Source organism: Heterocephalus glaber, unplaced genomic scaffold (genome assembly GCF_053883595.1).
Source record: "Heterocephalus glaber isolate CG9 unplaced genomic scaffold, H.glaber_assembly_v1.0 deba00001504, whole genome shotgun sequence".
NCBI classification, from domain to species: Eukaryota; Metazoa; Chordata; class Mammalia; order Rodentia; family Bathyergidae; genus Heterocephalus; species Heterocephalus glaber.
Window position 1 is genome coordinate 57154906 of NW_028258324.1, and position 24373 is coordinate 57179278.

The 24373-nt window shown below is 36.8% G+C and overlaps 1 protein-coding gene and 1 pseudogene across 27 annotated transcripts in view; one reads left to right on the top strand and one right to left on the bottom strand.

Annotated features, from left to right (window-relative positions):
* Positions 1-24373, top strand: part of Fxr1 (FMR1 autosomal homolog 1) — an 877806-nt gene that overhangs the window by 80463 nt on the left and 772970 nt on the right. The window lies entirely within an intron of this gene.
* On the bottom strand, positions 20473-21387 carry LOC101715278 (MKI67 FHA domain-interacting nucleolar phosphoprotein pseudogene; annotated as a pseudogene).

Below are 24373 nucleotides of genomic sequence, written 5' to 3' on the forward strand. Positions count from 1 at the left end.
TTTTCCTCTGATGATTCTTCCATCTCTTGACAACTTCCACCTTCGGAATTCATCAAATTCCTTTGAATAGAAACATTCCTAGTAAATTATCATACTGAGCTATGATCAACAAATTCCCTTATGAAGTGTGTGAAGAGGTCCTTTTGGTTCTGTAACAAGTAAAAGGAAGAGTTTAGTTGGAGTGAAAAAAAGAATGAAGAAAGGAAAAGAGGGCCCAGAGTGGGCTGTGGCTCGCCCCACATAGGAGTAGGATGAGAATCTTGGTACTGTGCAAGAAGAGAGAATGTGAGAAGCCGCATGGAAAGATCTCGGCTCCGTTTGCATCCAAGCCAGGTGATGCCACTCTGCTTCATGTCCATTAGAAAATAATTTACAACTATATCACATATGATTTACTTTCTCCTTTCCTCAACTGTTCATTTTCTTGTCACTGTGTCTGTTTTAATCTGACTTACGACTTTCCTTTCTAGAAATTATTGTTCTTATGTAGTCCTGAACATGTGAATGGTAGACCAGTTAGAGAATTGCAAAGTATTTGAACCAGTGATGTTGTCCAGGAGATGTACTTCTGAATAGAGGCTCTGCTCCCTTCTTGAGTTAGGAGGAAAGACATATGAGGCATTCAGGATTGCACGGGAAAGTGAAGTAGCTTAATTGCCTTTTCTCAAATGGAGATTTCCCAACTGATCCTCCATTCCATTCCATTTTAGCATATCTGTGCCCATTGTCTTCCTCCGTCTTTTTTCCCCTTTCCTTAGCCGGAATTCTGAGTGCATGCAGAGCTTTATGTATTCAATAAATCAAGCTCTCCCTGCTGAGCTGTCAGCAAATGGAACTGACCAAGAGAACAATCTGTGTAAGTGCATCTTATGCCCAGACCAGACAGACAAGTACAATTATTTGATTGCTGGAGATTGGCACTAAATGAGGGTGAAATAGTGGGTCTGAGACTTGTTGGTGAATATTATTAATAATATAGTGTCATGCATTAATAACATAGTGTCATGTGAAGCAAAGCTACACTGGGAGGTCTGTCTGAAGTCCCATTTTAAATCACATTTTCAGGGAGGTAGGTGGTTGAGGAGATGAGCAATAATAAAACAAGGTATCTTTTAGCACTGCTTAGAGTGTTGGTGGAAGTTAAGAGAATATACGTTGTACCTATAAGTTATTTGGTGGGCAGAGAGAAGCATGGTAACTGTCCATGTCTAATCCATCCATGTCTAATTGTCACAAAAATCGCATTACTATTTAGCTTTGTAGAATGCATTCAGAAGTTTTCATCTTTTTCTGTCTTCTGGACAAGTTTAAATATCGTGGGAAATTAAGCAAGTAGAATTCTCCTACTGCTTGCTGGTGGGAGTGTAAATTGGTACAACCACTGAGGGAAAATGTTTGGTACAATTACTAAAGCTGAAAATAAACGTGAAGCTTTCTAGTCCTTAAAAGTTGCATTTCTGTATTGCTCTTTTGTGAAAAATCATTTTCATTCTCATCATAACAGACCTTGAAGAGAGGAAAAACTCTAAGAAATTTTTTCTGGCAACTCTGACATCTTCAGTTACTGCATGGTTCACTTCTTCAGCCCAGCACCACAGGCAGCTCTTCCAGACATCCCTTCCATTCTCCGCTTCATAAACCTCATAGTTCTGTCAAATGAGATTTGTCACCATTGGTCTCCAAATATGCCCTGAAGCCCCTTTCCCCTGTGCTTTTAGTTAAGTCATTCTCCTTTCTGAGTGCCTTTCACCCATTCCACTTCTGTCTTTCAGTTAAATGTCCAGATTAGTGTATCTTCTATAAAGCTTTCTTTGTCCATTAAAATGGGGAATAGGTATCTGCAGACTTTTAATGTAAAGTAACAGATATTAAATATTGTAGGCCTTTCAGGTCACACATAGTCTGTGTTATGTATTAAGTCTAAAAACTATCGACGAACTTGGCTTATAGGACAAAGTTTGGCAGCCCGTAGTCTAGTGTAATCTCTCCTTCATCTGAACTCCTATAGAATTTTGTTTACCCTACACTACTAGTTTCTAAAAATGTATAGAAATTATATACAAGTATTTTCTGTATTTCATTAGTGACCCTTTTGAAAAGAAATCATATCTCACATGATTCTTTTTACTCCCTACAACATATTATAGTGTCTAAAGAGAAAGTACTAAAGATATTTGTAAAATAGATGAATAGATTATTGTTGATGTCTTCCAACAAGAATATAATTTATTTTCAACTCTTCTAAGCCTTTCCTTTTATGAGGTATACCTTCTGCCTTCCCCCCGTCCCTGGACCCCTTAGTAAGGCCATGTACACCATAAATACAACTGGCATGTAGTGGAGGTTTTTCTGTTAAATAGTGCATCCATTGAGCACATAAAATATGCAGGGGACCATTTTAGGGTCAGAAAACATCAGTGGGGAACACAGACAAAAGTCTCAGGCCCTATGGAGCTTTGTAGTGTAAGTTGGGTGTTACCATGAGCTCTCCCTATAATGTGTCTCGACTTTCTTTCTTTCTTTCTTTCTTTCTTTCTTTCTTTCTTTCTTTCTTTCTTTCTTTCTTTCTTTCTTTCTTTCTTTCTTTCTTTCTTTCTCTTTCTTTCTTTCTTTCTTTCTTTCTTTCTTTCTTTCTTTCTTTCTTTCTTTCTTTCTTTCTTTCTGTCTTTCTCTTTCTCCCTCTCTCTCTTTCTTTCTCTTCTCTTCTCTTTTCTTTCTTTCCTTTTTTTTTTGATACCAGGGATGGAACTCAGGACCTTGTGCTTGGGAGGCAGGCATGGTGCCACTGAGCTAAATCCCCAGCCCTCTTAATCTTAATAGTAATATTCATCACTTGGTTTACTAGGGTGCAAGTGATAATAGAAATTATAATAGTAGAAGGTGACATTTATTATATACTTAAAACAGTCACAGATATTATCTTTATAATTATGTACAGCAACATAAGGAATTTATAAAGCAATTAACTGCATTTAATTATTTTGTTGTCAATCTGGATAAACTGGTGATCATAGCTGTCACTTACCTATATTAAGGAAGAACTAGTCTATTAGAGGCAATATTTTGATCACATGCTAAGTTAAGCAATGTTAGGTATAATAGACACAGGGCTTAATAAGTGGTGGTGGTTTTAAAACATAGCTAGTAGTAGGTGAAGGAGTAAAGATTTGACTGAAAAGTCTACCTTACTCCTAAGTCTATAATCTTTCTACTATAACCAAATAATGTTGGTCATGTTGAGTTTTATTTGGAGCACAGATTTGCGTTGAAGTTAACAAAAATGAAACAAAAATTATAGACAAAACACAAACTACACATATAATCAATTGAAAGAAATCAAGATTATTTTGTCTCATTTTCCAAGAGGGGATAAATTAATTGAATTTCCTTAAAGTTGCATATTTCACACAAAATCCATTGCTAGACAAAACTCCGAAGTTCTCTCCCAGTGTTGTCTGCCCAACTCTTTTCCTTACCACCACTCCTTAAGCCATTTCAAGCCCTTCCAGTCAGTGTGTCCATCCAAGTGTTCTCCCATTCCTTTATTCTCTCACCCTGCAATACAGTGTGGTAGGTTAAATTCTAGGATAACCCCCAAGACTCCCACATACTGGTATACGCCCTTCTTATTATTCCAATTCCTCAACTGTGGTTTGGAACTATGGAAATAGTGGGATAGTCACCCTGTTCCTTATATTACATATTATGGTAAAGGTGTGAGATAGTCACGTCTGAGATTTCCTTATTTTATCTGCCTATGGCACCATTATAGCAGACTGGAGTGAAGTAACCTCTGATATTATGAGAGAGTCATGCCTAGGACATGGCAGTGATCTCTAGGACCTGCCTGCCAGTAAGAAAATGGGCACTTTTTCTACAACTGCAAGGTACTTGTAGGTACCAACAACCTGAATTTAGTTACAAGAGTCTCAGATCAGATCACAGCTTGATTTCAGAAACTTTATGACATTCTGAACAGAGAATCCAGCTATGCCTTGCCCAGACATTTGACCTACAGATTATCTATGAGATAATGAATGTTGTTTGTAATAATTTATTATACAAAGCAGTTGAAAATTAATACATGGACATTAGCTTGGTTTATGCCAGGAGTGTCCAGCCCACAGGCTACATGTGACTGAACAGCTATTAATGCATTCCTATGAGATAGTAAACTTTAAACATTTATTATGTGATTTTTGTGTGTGTGTGGTCCTGGGGAGACTTTATCCTGAGCTACATTTCCAGTCCTTTTTGTTTTCTATTTTGAGACAGGGTCTTGCTAAGTTGCTAAGTTGCCCAGGCTGGGCTGAAACTTTGGATCCTCCTACCTCAGCCACACGGTGTACTGCAGTTACAGACATGTGCCACCATGCCAGTCCCTTTAGCAATATTTTCCATGACTTGTTTGCGAGGTACTAGAGTGTAGACTGTGTAGGCAACAGTGGAAAAACTGTTTAGGGGAGGGAATGGTGCAGTGTTTACTCTGCCTCCTGTGTCCTTTACACACAAACTGACACTCATGTGTCAGAGGTTATGTGTGCTTGTGTGACTTGATGAGTAAAACAAGCTCAGATATCTTACTCATTTTATGTTTATGTTGCCCTCTTTTAAAAAATGTTATAGTTAAAAATATTTTATTGTATTTTTTTTTTGGTACCAAGTATCGAACTTAGGACCTTGTGCTTACGAGGCAGGTGTTGGTACCACTGAGCTAAATCCCCAGCCCCAGTAAAAAATATTTTAAAAGTTTTGTTATTATATATGTAAACTACATTATGTATTTAATATGTGGCCCAAGATAGTTCCTCTTTGCTCACTGTGGCCCAGGCAAGCCCAAAAGCTGGACACCTGTGGTTTATGGAATAAAGTCTAAAAACATTTGGGGAAAGAGTGGTTCTAATCTCCCCTCAGCCCCCATAATACCTGAAAATTATAACCAAGGAGTGTGTCATCCTTTATCACAAAAGTGACTCCCTATACAAACAATAGTGCCCCTCTGTACCTATACCCTGTAACTTATACTAAGGCTGAATGAAGCTTTGTGTAGTTTGTGAAAGCTCCCAAGTGGTTGGGCTGTGCTTTGTGTTGAACACTTGTGCAATAATTCTTTAGGGACTGCTTGAAACTGGGCCTGCCAGGCTTCTCTGGATTAGCTTGTACCTTGATTTTATTTTATTGAATTAGAAATTTTAAGTCACGGAAAGTCAGAGGTCAGTGAGAAAGTTTTCACTTGTTCCTTTTCCTGATAAAATTCAGTTACAGAAAGGCCGGGGATTTAGCTCAGTGGCGCCACCGCCTGCCTTGCTGGTGCAAGGTCCTGAGTTTGATCCCTGGTACCCTCCCCCCGCCGCCCCCCCAAATTCAGTTCCAGAAAATACCTAGTTATAACCTGCCTTATTCCTCCCTCCTGCCTCAAGATGATATTTTTCAATTTTCAAATCAGTTCTGGGTTCCAGGGAAAGTAGTCATAACTGTCTAGGAGGGTGTAGGTGGATAGTAGGACATATCCAAGTGTCACAGACCCAGTGGTCTGCCATTTGAGGGAGATGTTGGTGGAGGTAATGAAGACTTCATGTTGTCCCCTTTCATTAAGTTTTCTCCGGGAAAAAATGTAGTTGAAATGTCTGAAGAACCTTTCTCTTTTATTGAAGACAGAAAGGGGTGTGTTTCTGTTTCTCTTTGTTTAAATCAATGTTCATGTAGAAAATTACATTGATTTTGGGTTTTTTTGCTTTGATTTGGGGGATTGGAACTCAAACCAAGGGCCAAACTCATGCCAGGCAATGTCATAATGTTAAGACAGTTTTGCATTCCTGAACTTGATCATGATATATTTATTTTTTAAGTATTGCTGAATTAGTTTACTAATATTTTATTCAGGGTTTGTATCTCTGTTTATGTCTGATATTGGCCTGTAATTTGCTGCCTTTCTCATAAAGTCATTTTCAAGTATCGATCTGAAAGTTAAACTGGCCTCATAAAATTAATTGAGGACTGTGGTAGGGTAGAAGAATATTTCTCCTCCCATGATACTCATGCCCAATTCCCTGGAACCTCTGACCATTATATTAAATAATAAGTATCTTGTGGAGAGATTATCCAAGTGGACCCTATATGCCTTCACAAGTGTCCTTGTAAGAGAAAGGACTGAGGGAGATATTACACACAGAAGAGGAGAAGGCAGTGTGAAGAAGGTGGTGGAGAGTGGACTGACGTAGCCTAAAGCAAAGCAATGCTGGCAGCCAACAGAAGCTGGAAGAAACAAAGGACAGTTGCCCACCTAGAGCCTGCAGACATTATGAAGTCCTGCCAACACCTTGATTGTGTACTGTGAAGCTGATATTGTACTTCTGGTGTCTGGAACCATGAAAGAATAAACTTGTGTTGTTTAAAATCACCCAGTTTGTTGTAATTTGTAATAGTAACTTCTTATAGCATTAATAGGAAACAAATACACACAGCGCCCTATCGCCCTAGAAGAACCTGTGAAAAATTATGTTATTTCTTCATAAATCAGTAGGATTCACCAGTGAAGAACTCTTTTTAGGGAATGTTTTAAATTATAGGCTTAAATTCTTAAGAATATAAGAGTGTTGATATTTTCTGTTTCTTCTTGGTAAATTATGTTTTTAGGAATTTTAAAAATATTTTCTGTTTCTTCTTGGTAAATTATGTTTTTAGGGATTATGTTCTTTTGGGATTCTTTAACTTAAAATTTGAAATTTAACAGGATAAAGTTACCTAAAATATCCTTTTAATACCTTTGTAATGACTGCATTATAATAACATCCTGACTTGATGTGCCTTTTTCTTATTTCTTGATCAGTCTTGCTAGAGATTTATCAATTCAGATTGTTTTGTAGAAGATTTACAATTGGCTTAATCTTCACTATTATGTTTGCTTTTATTAAATTAATTTCTACCAGAGCTGTACTATTTCCTTCCTTCTGCTTATTTTGTTCTTCATATTCTAACTTCCTGAAATGTTTGATTAGCTAATTAATTTTTAGTCTTTTTAATTTTCAAATATATGCATTTGAATCTATAAATTTTCCTTTATGCCTTAGGTGTATCCCATAATTTTGATGTTTGGTATTTTCATTATAATTCAACTCCAAACATTGTGTGATTTCTATTGATATTTCTTCTTCTTTGATCCATCTATTGGTTGCACAGAAGTGAATTTATTTATTTTAAAACTTATAGGTACTGTTAAATAACTTCTTTTTGCAAATGGCTTTTAACTCAATCGCAATGTGGTTAGGAAATAAACATTCTCATTTTTGAAATTTCTTGAGACTTGTTTTTCACTTCTTTTTTTTTTTTTTCCAGTATTGGCGATCAAACTCAGGACCTTGTGTTTGCAAGGCAGGTGCAGTGACACTGAGCTAAATTCCCAGCCCTCTCTTGAGACTTGTTTTAAGGTTCACCATATATTTTAATACATTTTAAAATACATATTTCATGTGTAATCAGATTATTTGCGAATATATGATGTTCAGATCTTTAGTATCTTTCTGATTGTTCTATTATATTCTAAGAGACATGTTACAATGTTCTACAATAGTTGTGGATTTTTCTGTTTCATCTTTTAGTTCTTTAGATTATTGATTTTTGTGTCTTTATGCTCTGTTAACATGCATAGAAATTCAAAATTATAATATCTTCCTGTTGGATTGATCTTTTGTCCTTGTGAAATTTTTTTTTGTTTTTGGTACCAGGGATCGAACTTGGGACCTTGTGCTTGCAAGGCAGGCACAGTGCCACTGAGCTAAATCCCAGCCCTTGAAATAAATTGCTCTTTTTTATTTCTAATAATACTTTGTAACTTAAAGTTTTCTTTCCTGACATTACTGTGTTTATTTTGGTTTTCATTTTCTTTTTTTTTTTCAGTGTCAGGAGTCAAATTCAGGACCTTGTGCTTGCTGGGCAGGTGTGGTGCCCCTGAGCTACATCCCTGGCCCTTTATTTCAGTTTTCTTTTGGCTAGCTTTTGCATGTTGCATCTTTTCAGATTTTATTTCACTTTCAACTTTGTTTCTCTGTATTTAATGTATTTTGATAAGCAACATACCCTTGGGGTTTAAAAAATTCAATCTGATAATCCGTCTTTTGATTTAATATTTAGTACATTTATATTTAATATAATGAATATTTGTTTTCTTTTTAACTCTCCTATTTCATGTTGTTTTTGTCCTCCTTTATTTTCTTTTAGATTAATCAAGTGTTTGATATTTTAAAATCCCATTTCTGTTCCTGTATTAGTTTTTCATTTTACTGTCTTTTATGAGTGGCTACTCTTTATAGAACCTTTCTTTTTTCTTCCTGAGACAAGATCTCACTTTGTAGTTCAGACTGGCCTTGAACCCACTATGTAGGCTATGCATGCCTTGAACTCTCAGCGGTCCTCCTGCCAGTTTCCTGAGTGCTGGAATTACAAATGTGTGCCACTATGCCCGGCTAACAACATGAATCTTTGACTTATTAAAATCTCATGTAAACTAGTAGTACTTCTACCACTTCCAAGAGACTTTATTTATTTTGGTACCAGGGATTGAACTCAGAACCTTGTGCTTGCAAGGTAGGCGCTGAAACCACTGAGCTAAATACCCGGCCTCCAAGAGACTTTTTTATTCCTCCTTTTGTGTTAATGGTGTCATCTATTTTAATTCTACATATTTTAAATCCCAGAAATGTTATTTTTACTTATAGAGTTGATATTTGTTAAGATTTATCCAGATGATTATGTTCATTGATTGTTATTTTTGTTTTATTTTCTGCATTTCCATACCTCTTTTTATGATCATATTCCTTCCACATGAAAAAATAATTTTAGTATTTCTTTTAGTACAGGTCAACTGATGATTTACAGTTTTTGTTATTTGGAAATATTCTTTTCTTTTTCTTTTGAAGGATATGTTTACTATGTATAAAAGTATAGATCAGTATCTTTTTTCCTTCATCACTTTATTTTTTTCATTGATTATGCTTTTATTCATTCTCAGTAATCAAATATACATTTGGAAGTTTCTCCAACAACTAATTTTATTAAAAGAACAAATGATCGTACAAGGTTGAAGTCCAAATCGACAACATACTTCTCATGCAAAGAAATGAGAATTGCTCAGGAAAACTCAACAAGTGGCCTATTAAACATATTCTTTGTGAAAATACTGGTATTAAGGAGTCTTAGCAGACAATCCACTAGTCTTACTATCCATTTTTAAAATTAAAACTTAGTAGGACAGCCAGGATTTTAGCTCAGTGGCACCGCGCCTGCCTTGCAAGCACAAGGTCCTGAGTTTGATCCCCAGTATTTAAAAAAAAAATTAGTAGGGCAAAAATTGATTCACTCACATAGAGTTGTGTAAAAAGATAAAACCAAGTAACTCTGGCCAGGAGACTCAATCATACAGCAAATGGGAGGATGGATCTCTCTACAGAGATGCCTACTTGTACATACCAAGCAGCCTGAGACTGCTGCTTAACCTCCATAGAACACTAATACATTTGAAATGCCCACATATGTAAAATCATAGGATTCTTTGTGTGAGCATAAGTGCAGATATTTTAAACAAAGTACCCAATTTCCAAGCTAAAACTAACCACAAAGTCACAACCATAAAGGAGAAATATGTTCATATTAATAAATAACTGTCTTATGGCCAATCATTGAGTTGAAATCATCCGTGTAGAAACATCCTTGGCTTCTATGGAACTTCTATGATTATGTAAGATTCAGAAAACTGTCGAGGAAGGGTTAAATTTAAAGACTACAAATACAAAATACTGCATACAAATTGAATCAACAAAAAATTATAGAGGCTATCAGATACATTGCCTCATATCCTTAATAGAAGAACGCTTCCCTTTGAGCTCCCAACTGTAATGAGTAGGAATCATAGGGAATCATAGGAGAACCAGTACTTGACGTATGACTCCAGGTTCTCATAGACAACTGTATCCTAGATTCTGAAGGAGAACTGTACAGATTTGGTGCTTGCCTCTGGAAGTTAGGTTGGAATGTCATCATGATTGGGATCTCCCCAGGGGATTAGTAGAGCACGCTTTTGGATGTGTCTGGGTGGGCTATGAAGACATGGCCATATAGTCTCTTTATGGTTCCTTGCCCTTTTTCCTCTGGCCCTGGTCTGTGTCCTGACTACCAGGAAGCAGCTTTGCTCTACCATCCCCTCTGCCATGATTTCCTCCCTTAGATCTAATAAGCCATGCATTGAATCCCCTGAACTATGAGCCAAATTCAACCTCTTCTTTAATTTTTGAGTGTTGGGTTTTGTGTCTCAGTGAAAGGAAAGCTGAATAATGCAGAAAATTGTTAAGAGAAGTGAGGCCATTGCTACGACTGTACCTGGCTATGTTGTTTGGATTCCTTCATCACTTCAGATGGGTCATTTCATTGTCTGTATCTCCTAAGATATAAGGTGTCAGTCTAATTTTATACCTTTATCATTTGTGTTGGGATGTTTTTAGGTATTTTTTAAAATTATCTTTTTTTTTTTTGGTACCAGGCATTGAACTTGGGACCTTGCGCTTGCGAGGCAGGTGGCAGAACCACTGAGCTAAATCCCTGACCCTAAATTATCTTTTTAATAGCTTAAATATAATGTGGAGTTTTGTTTTCATTTTGAAAAATTCTTAGTTTTATTTCTTCAAGTATTGCTTTTTTTTTCAAGTATTGCTTTTATCCAATTTTCTCTCTTCTCTCTTTCTGAAATCTCAGTTAGATGCATGCAAAATTTTCCTACTGTAGCCACTTTCTCTTACTCTGTGAATTAGCTGTATATGACTGAATAACAAATGGTTATTTGTTATTTGTTTAAACTTAATGGTTTAAAACAAAACAAAATTTAGTTATCTCAGTTTTTCTGGACCATAATTAAGAACCACCATTCTGGCTCAGTCTGTCTCATGAGGTTGTAGTTGATATGTTGGCCAGGGCTGTAGTCATCTCATGGCATGAATGGGGCTGAGGGATACCCTTGTGAGTATACTCACGCACGTGTCCATTGGAAGGAGGCCTCAGTTACTATCTGGCCCTCTACATTACACAACTTGAGTGTTGCCATGATATAGCATTAAGAGATAAGAGAGCAAGTAATAGAAGCATTTGCAATGCCTTTTTTCAACCAATTGAGAAAGTCCTATACCATTATTTGTGTTATCTATTTGTTATGATTTACTAAGTCCAAGCCATATTAAAGGAAGGAGAAATTAAGGTTTACCTTTTAAAAGGATGTGTATAAAACAACTTGTGAATTTATTTTAAAGCTACTTTGACTTCTGTTTTGCTGGTCTTTTTATTCTTGAAGTTTTCCTCTTCCTATCAGTTTATAGTCTCTCTCTGCTACTCAACACACCAATAAGTCTCAATGTTGGTTCTCATCTTTTTGAATTCTAGAATTTCTTCCTGGATCTTTTAAAATTTTCTAGATTATTTTTGATTACTGACAAAATTTTCAATAAAAAGTGCTCAGTGCATAGTCTGAAGACTTTATGGCTGTGTTCCCTTCTCCCTTTTGAGGTAGGATCTCACTACACAGCTCAGGATGGCCTCAAACTTGCTATCCTTCTGCCTCAGCCTCCCAAGGGCTGGGATTATAAGCATTCACAATCATGCTCAGCTGCTTTGTTTCTCTTGTAGGTTGTTTATACTTATTCTTGTTCATATTGTCTTGCTATCTCTGTCTTTGTTTTGACTTGATTTTCTGATGAACATTTTGAGAAATTATTTGTAAAAATATGAAAGATGTTACTTCTTCCAGAAGAGTTTTTTTTGTTAAATGTCTATAAACAGTGGTCTTTATTATTCCATTAATCCAATTTCAGAGACTGCTGTTTTCTGGATGACTTAAGACAACTCAAAGCTGTGATACCATTCTGGGTTCTTTCAACATACTGAATTTTAAACCTGTAAAGATTTACAATAGCTTGTGTCATTAGGAGCTTTAACTCAATTTTGTCACCTTAACTACAAGATTTGGTTTAAAAATAGTGTTCTTAAGCATTATGGCATACACCTGTCATCCCAGCACTTGGGAGGCTGAGATAGCAGGGTCTCAAGTGTGAGACCAACCTGAGATGCATACTGAGGCCCTGTCTTAAACAAAAAAATAAGCAAACAAACAAACAAAACAGTGTTTTTTAGTATCTCAGCCACTTCAGCCAAACTGTCAAATGCCAACATGGTAACAGAGGTCAATAATTGGACAACTGTCTAGATTTCTGACTTCTCCAATATTCAGACAAGCTGTTTTCACAATTTTATTACCTCTCCAGCCATCCAGATCAATTATGTTATTAATTATTTTCAGTTTTTCTTTGTTGGTAGGATGGCCTGAATTACTTAATCAGCCACCACTGAAGTCTAAAATCTGTCTGTTCTTTACAGCGACATAAAAAACAAGCAAAATCTGGTTACAGTAAAAGGCTTTCAATAAAGAATATGCCATAATTTCATGTCTTTTTTCTTTGTTACAAAAATATCACTCATCTGGGAATGTTCATAGCAGAAAACCTTGTATATCTTGCTTAGATAATTAGTAGTTATCCCATCTGCTTTCAGTGAGAGGGAAACCTAGTTGTATAACAGAGATCTCTGATCTTGTGGATATAATTTTCCTTGGACATTTTTAGAGCATATATCAACAATAGAATGTAATGTTTTAAGGTAGCTGATTACTGTGGAGGCAGGAGAGAGGGAGAGAAGAGGAGAGAGAGAGAGAGAAGGGAGAGAGAGAACACATCTGTTGGTGACATTACTACAAACCTAAACAGATTTATATGTAGGTGCTACATGTATGCCAAAAATTTTCATATGTTGGAAATGTAATACCCAGATTTATAGTTAATGTTACAGTATTTGGAAGTGAGGCCTTTGGGAGGTAATTAGTATTAGATGGAGTCATCAGCATGGGGCCCCCATGATGGCATTATAGTGGCTTTATAGTGAGAGAGATTGAGTCTTGCATACCTGCTATATTGCCCCGTAATGCTCTCTGTCATATTATGATGCAGCAAGTAGGTCCTCATCAGATGCCAGAGACATACTTTGGATCTAGCCTCAAGAACCGTGAACCAAGTAGACTTTTATTCGATATAAATTTCCCAGTCTCAGGAATTTTAAAAATAAGCAACAGAAAACATTAAGATAGTAGATCTATGGAAGGAACTGTCACAAGGATTAACTGTATGAGAGTTGTGGCAGGGTGTGATGCGAGATGAGAAGAGCTTGTATCTTTGGACTTATGTCTAAGCTCTGTAGAAAGAAGAACTTCAGGCAGAAGGTGAAGGATTTGTTTTAATAATGGATTTATTAAAATCAGGGCACTGGCAATGTTGTTTTGATTCCCAGTGACAAGTTAGACACAGAGAGGGCACAGAAAGTTCTGGCACTAACTCTGTGGGGATCAAGTGTCATTTCAGCAACTTGATGCTGTGAAAAATGAGACACTGACTGAAGTTCAACAGGTGACTGGAATTATGGTCCAAAGTGTGGGTTAGAATTTAGTATGGAAAAATTCAAATTTCATAGTCATCAACCAAGAGGTAAGATTGATAACCTCAGAAACATAGATACTTATGGATAAAAACAGTGATTCTGTATATTACAGAAACCAAGAAAAGGCTATATTGTTTTAAAGATACAGTTTATGTGTTTCCTTATTCTCAGACATATTCCCGAGTTGATATGGTTTCCATCATTTCAGAATCGAAGGACACTGTATGCACAACATAAAGAACAGTGAAATAGTGAACTGACCCCTCACTGAAAGGAACTTCTCAGACAGCAGAGTAAATGATGGGCAAATAGGTGATGGGTTTGTTCAGGGTTAAGGAAGTAAAAAAAAAAAGAATTAAGAACTTAATCATTCCCAATAAACAAGAATATGGTTTATAATAAGTTAATCATGGTACTTAGAAAGACATACGATCTCCTTCTCAAATACCAGGGAACATTCATCAGACAAGCAAGATTTGAAGCTGAACAATTTCTGCCAACTTCTCTTTCTTACTCTTCTCAGTTACCTTTCTGAGGAGAGTAACTTTCAATGAGGAGTTTACTACCTGGTGTACTAGGAAGTCAGTCTCTTCCTTGTTTTCTCTCTTCCATCCCATCTGCCCGTCCCGCTACCAGTTCCTGGTGTCGTTTCACTGCAGCTGCTTTTAGCAACATGACTGGATCTGTTTGTCCTGGATATTTATGTTCTTTGCTGTGGAGACCTAGCAGACTCATCCACCTTTTATATGTAAAGTTAATGCATTATTATTGCCTATTTCTTCTTGCAAGGTAGAAGAAAGAGAAGTTGCCTCCTTTCTACCTAGCATGAGCATGTGGTAGGATGAAAGAACTAAAAATAAAAGATGGAAGAGAACCTTGTTCTATCCTTCTATTAAAGATGAGATGAGACAAAGATAGAGAGAGGACAGAAATCCTAGCTGTCCTTTATGTAATAATGAAAATATAAACTTTTTACAATGGAGATAAAATGTTCAAGTAATCACAATATATCAGAATGTTTCAAATGCTATATATAGAGTTGAACTAAGACTTGGACACTGAAAGAGGAATGGCAACACAGTATTTTAGGTGAAAAATGAACATTATACAACTTTATAAAGAATATAGTGAAAAATAAAAAAGGAAAAGAATTCCACATAGGTTGTTGGATGATAACAGAGTAAAAACAAAGGCAAAACTTCAGAATTTTACAGCACCTTTATATAAAGAATATAATGAAAAACAGGGAAAAAGGAAATGAATCTCACATAGGTTGCTGGATGATAACAGAATAAGAGCAAAGGCAAAACTTCAGAAGTTTATAGAACCTTTGCCCTTTAAACTTTTAGTGGGTTCCAGGCACTGCACAACTGGTCACTGTTAAGTATAAAGGCAACACATCTGCTCAGGATACCCTGAGATCCAGAGAAGCAGGCTGCAGCACTAAGCCACCTACTTCAGAGGGCTCCATTTTGGTTGTGCTTTCTCATGGATGAGGAGTTGGTTGGTAGAGCCACGGGCTATCCTCAGGTGAAGGCCTTTTGCTCCTTCCTGGTCTCCTTTCAGCTCTTCTGTTGCTGGGACAAAATACTGAACTTTCACAACTTAACTTAAAGGACAAAAGGTTTATTCTGGCCCCCAGGCTGGCTGGCTGTGAGGCAGAAACATGAAGACACATTACAGCTATGTGGAGGAAAGTTACTAGCCTTATGTCATCCAGGAAGAAGACAGGAAGAGCCAGAGAGGAAGGGCCAATGACTAGATTTAGTCCCCAAGGTCACCTCCCATGTTCCACCTAGACACACCCAGAAGTATGCTTTACTAATTTTCTAGGCATTTCTCAAGTCAATCAAGCTGACAATTAAGATTAACCGTCACATCTACCCACTGGGAATTTAGGTTGAAGTCTCTCATTGAGTAGGGAAAAAGGCAATGGTAGTGAGAGAAGGTTGGGAGAAGTAAGTGTATAAGCTTACTTGTGGGGCCTCTGAGCCCCACAAAAGTTAGAGATGAGCCTGTAATTGGTCGTGCTCATTTTCTTTACCTTCTATTTTCCAGTTCCTCCCTTAGATTTAGGTTCCTTCATGCAGGTTGTGATTTCTTTTAAACTCCAGACAAAGACCCTTACTCAAGATTTCTCAGCCTGTAACAAGTCTGTGAACTTAAATTTCTAATTTAAGTTTATACTCCGCTTCAAGTTTGAATTTAGGCAACAGAATAGTAGTATTACTGATATAGGACCTCCAAATCATATAGGGGAAATAATGTAACTCCCCACCTGGTAGCTGTCTGGTACACTGAGTTCATGTTCCCAAAAACTGAAGAATGAACTCTGAGGAACAACAGAGGTTAAGATTATGGTATCTTTATTGAGGGGGAAAGATATAGTTCCTGAGAGAGATGGGGGGGGCGTGCTGAATGGGTTGTCAATAAGCTCATTTCTCAAAGGAAGTTTTATAGAGCAAAATCACAAGGTAGAATAAACTTATGATCAACCAGTGAGATTACAAGTATAGGCACTTAGGTAATATGGGTCCAGTGGGGAAGCAAATCATGTAGCAAGTATACATGGAAAGAACAACGACCTTCTTGGAAAAGATAAGTGAGGTCCTGGTCACCCACTCAGGTGACTGATGCCTGTCTAGAGTTATTGGTCCAGGTATTACTAATCATAGTACATTGCTTATCCCTTGGGGAGGTAGGTAGACATTCAAGGTATGTAGGCATTCTGTCTTTATTTTGAGGCCTGGCCTTCGGGGAGTGAGCCTTCAACTATAGTTGTAATGTGTTCTTATCTTCTGCACTGACTCCTTCGAAGGCTTAGCTCTGACTTACTACTTATAATATTTCTACCTAACTTAGCTATCTATACTATTACTAGTACCTATGACTTCCACCAATAGAAATCTCAGATATTGCATGGTATATTAAAATTATTACAGATCTTATTATTTATACTTATCACTTTCAAGATAAAGCATTTTAAAATAACTTATTTAATGTTAATAAAGAAGTGTAGTTATGTCACAAATTAAACAACAACTTCTAATAGCTTTATTTCAATATAATGTTCCCTTTTGTGATCCTATGTACTTTATTTAGCCTATCTAAAAGCTTCATTTTGAAAAGCAGTCCAGAGACTTCAACAGATAGATCTAAGGTAAAAATAGGGATAAGAACCCCAGAGATGATGAAATTTGGATCTCTTTGTCTCTCTCTTCTCCTACCATTCCTGCTAAGTTAGGAACACTCTCTCCCACACTAGCCACAGGCCCATGGAATTCAGACTTCCCCTTGTTCTTACCCAGAATTTGACAAGGACACTTCTCCTCAGTCCTTGACCTCCTTGTTAGGTTTCCTAAAACCCTAGTGTGTAGTGTTGGGCATTGCCGTTGCTGTGACTATCAGAACATGAGGTTCAGAAGCCTTTGGAACTGACTTGTGGAAGGAGTCTGGAAAGCTTTGGAGGTGTGCAGACTGGAGAAGCAGCCCTACAATTCTGTGAGCCAAACTTGATGGAAGATTCTGTTCAGAACTCAGAAGACCAGAATGCTGAGAGTAATGTAGCCAGTAAAGACCAGGCTCAGGAAGTTTCTATAGGGAAGAATTATTCCACTAGCAAGTAGACTCCAGGGCATGTGTATTCCGCTCTGGCCAAAAATTTGTCTGCCTTTTGTTCATGTCCAGAGGCTTTGCTGGAAACTGAGATTAAGGGTGATGGGCTAATTAATGTGGAGGTAGAAATTTCAAGGCAGTCATATTGGGGTAGTGGCATGGGTGTAGTTGGGGGCTTTTCAGGATTAGGAGCAAACAGCCCATCAGAATTATTTAAAAAGTTTTTAGTTTGTCCAGAAAGGAAGCCATGAAGAATTCAAGGCTAGGCCAGGGATTTAGCTCAGTGGTTCCGCTGCCTGCCTCCCAAGCCAAGGACCCAAGTTCAATCCCCGGTACCAAAAAAAAAAAAAAAAAAAAAAAAGAGTTTGAGGCCAGCCTGGGCTGCATAGTGAGTTCAAGACCAGCCTGAACTACATAGTGAGACCCCTGTCTCAAAACAAACAAACAAACAAACAAACACCACATACTTCAGAATTTTACAGAATTAATTAGCAAAGTTCTCGGTGCCTGATTTCTTTTTTCTTTTTCTTTTATTGGTTGGGGAAAACTAGGAATGTAGCTATTTGATTATCACTTTAATGTATTGTTTGGTTCATTTAATCCTTTAGTTACTTTCAGTAATTTTCCTTAAATAACATAACAAATAAACTAGTTTATCTAGATTTCTAAATATCTTAGTTTACAGTTGAATATAGCAGCAATCTTTTGCATAAACATACTCTCAAGGATGTATGACAATTTTTTTCTAAGCATCTGGAGTCCCTAATTGTTTCTAAGTATCTGGAGTCCCTAATTGTAAAAATAGTATAACTTTTATCCACTCTGAATCTTGTCATCATATATTGCTCCAAAGTGTCAGACTCCAAGTGCACTATACAGAAGAGAAATTTGAAATGTTGGACTATGCAAAGCCTCCTTTTATCAAGACATCATTTGGTAATTGTTTCCTGAATCTTTTCTGCTGGTGATAATTTTTTTCTGTGCTTTTTGTGATTTTTCTCGAATATCTCATAGAATTTGCCTGCTCATTCATGAATGAGATAAAGGAAAATGAAGGCTGACTTGGAACACTGTGTGATGGAGCCAACCATTGTGCTGCAGGAACACAAAAATAGTGATTGAGAAAACATCACTATGGGGGTTCTATTACCCTCACTAACAGTCTTAGTTTTCCCTGAACAGTTGTGTAGTTTCTTTAGAATGATTTTGATGAGGAAATGGTGGTACTGGTGATAGCATATACAGTGGACCATGGAGTTATGACCAGCCCAACATATGAACAACTTGGGTTATGACCAGAATTTTAGTTTTAACTTATGATCAAAGTCTTGAGTTACAACTCAAATGCCAGCCACTTGTGTTTCCAGATGGTCTCAGGTATAGATTTAACCCATAAAAAGTTCTGGAAGGAACATTACAGCATCCTTGCCTGTGTGGGGTTAATTGAGATCCTGGGCCAATTTCTAAGGACACAGATCTGCCTGTACACGGGAGAGAGGCTTTGAAGGCTGTGTAGAGGAGCCTGAGCCTTCAGTTGACCAACTTGAGTTACAATCAGCCCTTGGGAATGGATTGAGTTAGTAAGTCAAAGGTCCACTGTAGACCTTTAATGTTTCTAAAGAATTTCTCTGAGCTTTGCCCTATTATCAGTTTTACCTTTACTTATATCTGCTACTTCTAAGCCCTGAGCCTTTTCAGAATTTGTCCATTTTGCAGGGTTTTTTTATATCTTTGGTAGCATTTATTTCTAATATTAGTCCATTTCTTCTTTATTTATACATAATTACAGTAGTTTTATTTATCTTGTGTTAAATTCAGATAGCATAATGACTCAGAAATGAGGAAAGACACTACTGCTGACAGATATATTGACAAGAATGATGGATAAATGAACTGCCAGGAAAGAAGTTAAACAAAAAAAACCCTATTAAATTCAGGCACAGGAACTCAAAGGAAAGTATCGAAAGCTAATATGTAGACAAAATGCAATTCTACATTGCTTAGAAGACTCTTAGAGTTTCACCATTACACACCATTGTGTTTCTCAAACAGTCTCATCATCATCATCACTTAGGGAGAAAAATATGTTTCCCACATCATGCCTCTTGAATCAGAAGACTAATTCTGGGGGTAGAATGCAAAAATCTGTCATTTGTTCATTCATTCATTCATTCATTCATTTATTTTTGTTGTAGTAGGAATTGAACTCAGGACCTTGGGCATTCTAGACAAGCACTCTAACACTGAGCCACACCACAGCACCTTCTTAAAATTTAATGTTTAGACAGGGTTTTGCTAAGTTGCTCAGGCTGGCCTTGAATTTGCAATGCTCCTCTCCCACCTTCTTGAGTTGTTGGGATTACAGAAATGTAAAAAAAAAATCTGTGTTTTAAAAACTTTTTAAGAGATTCTGAAGAACATCTAGGTTGGGAACTATTATTATAATTGATTTTAATAATGAAAATTTCAATCATCAAGTAAAGTTTTAATTATTTTCTACTTAAAAAGACAGATGCATTGGTTAGTTTTTCCATCTCTGGTACACAGTATCTGGCACCTGCAACTTTAAAGGTATAGCTGGGTCAAATGGTATTTTTATAATTAGTCTTTTGATAAATCTCCATACTGATTTCCATATTGATTGTATTAATTTACATTCCTACTATCAATGTAGGAGGATTCCTTTTCCCTAGCATTCTGACCAGCACTTATTCTTTATATTTTTGGTGATAGCCATTCTAACTGGGTTGAGATGGAATCTTGATGTAGATTTAATTTGCATTTCTCTGATGGCTAGAGATGTTGAACATTTTTTTTCTTTTATTTTTTGACTGTTTGAACTTCTTCCTTTGAGAAGTATACAATCAGTTCAGTTGCCACTTTTTTATTGGGCTCATTTTTATGAGATTAATTCTCTTTTTAGTTCTTCACATATTCAACATATTAATTTTCTTTTTCTTTTTTTTTTTTTTTTGTCAAGCAAGACTGGTGAACTTTATTTGCTGGTGGCAAAAGGCCACAACCCTTCAGTACTTCAACCTGCAGTCAACAGTGACATATAGGCAAGGTAAACCAAGGGGAGCTAAACACAAAAGTAGGAAACCAGGACAAAGGCACTATGAGCCTGTACTGCAGGCTGCAATGTTCCCCAGATCTCACCAAGGGCAGATAAGCCAAAATTACTCATTGCTTTCCTTACAGACCTGGAACAATCAGTATGTTTTTCCTCTGAAAGTCTTAATAGTTGATTTGGTTGTATCTAGTGTAATACAGGAGTCAGCCTTTACAACAAATCACAATTTCTTGTAAGATATGCTGCACACAATACATTCAGAATCACTGTTGGCTTTTTCTTTGCCTTTGTCTTTTTTTCCCTGAATGAGTGGGTGTTGGAGTCTCTGGTGTGTCCTTTACACTGGATACAGGCTGTTTGAAGACTATTTCATCATCTTTATCATCATTCATTTCAGCCACTTCAGATTTTCGTTTCTCCAAAAATGTTGGTGTACAAACTAGTGTGGCACTCTGGCTATCCACAGTCTTATCGGGAGTGACAAGAGAGCCTTTTGAAACCCTTTTCTTCTTCTTCTTAGGTATGCCTGAAGCCTTATTCTTTTTTGCAGAAATCTCTTTTTGGTCTGAAACCTCTTTCTTCTTGGTAGATAAAACCATTGAAGGAAAATTATAATCAATTCCTTTAGCAATTAGTTTCTTCCTTAGTAATTTTTCTTTCTTTTTAAATAGATCTTTCATCTGCAACTTTTGTAGAAGTGTCCGCTTATGATTATACCGTTTCACTGCTGGGTATACTGGATGATGAAATGAAACTTGCCAGCCTTTAAAAAGATCTTTATGTACCTTTTCTGGTGGGATAAAACGACAGACCAGGAGTCTTTCACCGAAGAGGTAGTTGTGCATCGTTTCAGCCACTATCTTGGCAACATCCTCAGATGCAAACTCCACAAAGGCATAGCCTCTGCTATTTCCAGTCCTTTTACTTCTGGACAGTCTGAATCTTGTAATATTGCCAAATTGGGAGAAATGTTCTTTGATCTGGGATTCAAAAAGTACTGGAGGTAGGTGACCCACAAAAATTACTCCAGGCGTAAGTTCTTCTTTCTTTTTTTGCTCTTGCTTTTTTTGCTGGGTCATGCGACACCGAACCTACTCCACCTCCTTCTGAAATTCAGCATCTTCCTGGGGGTTCAGAGACAGAATTGGCGCGGCAGGACCAGAAAACACCGCCATGCTGAGAGCGCCCCAGCACCCCGGATCGACATATTAATTTTCTGAAAGAGTATCTAGCAAATATTTTCTCCCATTAAGTGGGCTATCTCTTCACTCTTATTTTCTTTTCCATGAAGAAGCATTTTAATTTGATGTAGTCTCATTTGCTGATCCTTGGTATTGTTTCCTGCGAGTCTGGAATCCTGTTCAGGAAGTCTTTGCCTGTGCCTATGGGTTCAAGTAGTCCTCCTATGTTGTCTTCCTGTACTTTCAACATTCCTGGTTTTATATCTGGGTCTTTGATCCATTTTGATTTGACTTTAGTACAAAGTGAAAGATAGGGATTTAGTTTTAACTTTCTGCATGTGGATCTTCAATTTCCCCAAAACCATTATTAGAAGCTGTTTTTTCTTTCAGAATGTTTTTGGCCCTTTTATAAAAAATCAAATGGCTGTAGATGGTTGGGCTTTTCTTCTGGGTCCTCTATTTTATTGGCATATCTTTCCATTTTGTGTCAGTACCATGTTGTTAGTATAGCTTGACATCTAATATAGTGATTCCTCTAGCATCACTCTTTTTTGTTCAGAGTTGCTTTTGCTATTCTGGATCTTTTCTTTTTCTTTTTTTGGTACTGGGGATCAAATTCGGGTCCTTGTGCTTGTGAGGCAAGCGGTGGAACCATTGAGCTAAATCCCTAGCCCTGGATCTTTTCTGATTCTAGGTGAAATGCAGATGGCTTTGTCTTGTTCTGTGACGAACGCTATTGGCATTTTTAAAAAATTGCATCAAATCTATAAATTATTTTTGGTAGTATGGCCGTGTTAACAATTTAATTCTACCAATCCAAGAATAAGGGGGATGTTGTTCCATTTTCTAACGTCTATCTCTCTCTCTCTCTCTCTCTCTCTCTCTTTCCCTCCCTCCCTCCCTCCCTTCCTTTCTTTTTTTTGGAGACAGGTTCTCGCTATGTAGTTTAGGTGGCCTTGAAACTCACTGTGTAGCCCAGGCTGGTGTCAAATTCACAGCAATCCTCCTGCTTTAGCCTCCCAAGTGCTGGGATTATAGGGATGTGCCAACATGCCCAACCTCTTTAATTCCTTTGTTTAAAGTTTTATACTTTTTATTAAAAAGTACTGTTATCTCTAAGGTTAGGTTGATTCCTAGGTTTTTAAATTTTGGATGTTGTTGTGATCCAAATTGTTTTACTTATTTCTTTCTTGGTGGGTTCATGATGGTGTACAGGAATGTGATTGATTTTTTTGCCACCGGGGATTGAACTCAGGACCTTGCGCTTACGAAGCAGGCAGCGGCTCCACTGAGCTAAATCCCTGGCCCAGTGTGATTGATTTTTGCAGTTAACTCTTGTTGAATGTTTCCTTTTTGTGCTCCTTTTAATTGCTGTGTTAATTTTTTTTTTGGTACAGGGGATTGAACTCAGGACCTTGAGCTTGTGAGGCAGGTGGCGGCACCACTGAGCTAAATCCCTATTCCGCTGTGTTAATATTTAAAGAATATATTGAAGAAGCAGCATGGAGTTGAATTTTCTGATTTTATTCTGATCTTTCCACTTTGGTTGAGATATTTATTTATTAAAATCCAATGTCATTATTGACATGGCTAGGTTTAACACTTGCATTTTACAGTTTGTTTTGTGTTATCCTTTGTTGTTCCTGTGTTTCTCTTGTCTTTTTTGATTTTTGATTAATTGTATGTTTTATGTATGATTTTATTTTATTATTGACTTTTAAACCATATGTCTTTGCATACTTTTTTAGTGCCTACTATAGGATTATCTATATATCTTTAATTTTTTACAGTTTGCCTCAGTTAACGTGCAACATCATATAAAATTTAAGAGCCTTGTAACTTATTTGCATTCTAATGTTTATATCAACACTATTCACATTAGCCAAAAGAGTCTGCAAAAAAATGTATATACACTTCAGGAAAAGAAAAACTTGTGTGTAAATTTTTTAATACTAAATTTATTGAGACATTATGAGATTAATCCAAGTTATCTTTGGCCTCTACAATTAAAAAAGGTGCTCAAAGTGTTGGCCATGAGCTTCTAGACATTTATTAGTACAGTAAACTGCTGCTTGGGTAACTTTGGTCATTGAGATTGCTGCACATGCATTTTCAATTTGTTCTCTAAGGGGGGTAGTATAGTGGGTTTTCTGTAATATGCAACATCCTGTAGGGTCCCCCATGGAAAAGTAATACCCTCTGTTGAAAACACATCCTGCTATTTTTCTTTTCCTGAAGTGTGTATACATTTTTTGGCCTCTCTCTTTCTCTCTCTCTGTCTCTCTTTTTCTCCATACATATATACTTAAACAAGAAAGAAGTTCTGATACATCCTATAACATGGATAAACCTTGAAAATATGCTAAATAAAATAAGCCATACACAAAAGGACAAATGTTGTATGATGATACTTGTATGAGGTTTCTAAAATAGTCAAATTCATAGAGGCGGAAAGAAGGATAATGGTTACACAGTAGCTATCAGGAGGGGAAGAATGAAGAGTTATTTCTGTTTTTCAGACTGGCTAATTTCTTTTTTTAAAATTAAATTTACTGGTACATTTTAGGTATACAACATAATGATATTCATCATTGGAGATACGTCTTGATTCTTATTTTTTCCCCATTCTCCTGCCCTCCCCTCAACCCCTCTACCCCTTTCAATTTATAAAGACTTTGTTTCCATTTTTTCATTTTTGCATATTAATTCCATTCCCTTCTTTCCTTTCCCCTACCTCTCTCACTTCCCCTTCCCCTTTGTACCTTTTCTTTTTATTTCACATTATCTATTATACATTTTGATCTTTATTTACACTTTCAGTTTCTCACACCAGAGAAACTATTCAGTATTTACACATGTGTGTCCTATTTATTTCACTGAAGAGTATCACCTCAATATGCAACCATTTAGATATAAATGCCTCTAATTTCTCATTCTTTATGGCTGAGTAGTACTCCATGTTATAAAAACCCCCACACTTTCT